This window comes from Alligator sinensis, unplaced genomic scaffold (assembly GCF_000455745.1).
Source record: "Alligator sinensis unplaced genomic scaffold, ASM45574v1 scaffold125_1, whole genome shotgun sequence".
NCBI lineage: Eukaryota > Metazoa > Chordata > Crocodylia > Alligatoridae > Alligator > Alligator sinensis.
Window position 1 is genome coordinate 1,812,298 of NW_005841893.1, and position 411 is coordinate 1,812,708.

General features: G+C 62.5%; 1 protein-coding gene across 1 annotated transcript in view; it reads left to right on the plus strand.

Annotated features, from left to right (window-relative positions):
* Positions 1-411, plus strand: part of DMP1 (dentin matrix acidic phosphoprotein 1) — an 8,561-nt gene that overhangs the window by 3,713 nt on the left and 4,437 nt on the right. The gene's annotated exons all lie outside the window — the stretch shown is intronic.

Genomic DNA, 411 nt, shown 5'->3' on the forward strand with positions numbered 1-411 from the left:
GAGTGGGCGGTACTGGGCCGGAGTGGTGCCGGGCTCTGGCTGCCACATGAAGCTGCCCCAGCTCCCAGGCAAATTGAACCAGGAGCTGGGGAATTGAACCAATTCAATTACCCAGCTCCCTGTTCAATTCACCTGGGAGCTGGAGTGGCTCCATGTGTCAGCTGGAGCCTGGCAGTACTCAGCCCCAGTGCCCTGCTGAGCGGCGCTGCACTTGTGCCATGCGGCAACTGCTATGAGGGTGCCAGGTGGGGGGGGTGATCATTACTGCCCCCCACTGCCCCATGCTGCATTGGGGGGGAGGGGGGCGCTGCATCATTAGCACCCAGATGCCTGAATCACCAGATAAGGGATGGGGCTGGGCAGGGCAGCCATGGGGGCTTCTCCTGTGGTTCCTTTGGCTGTGGCCGCCTC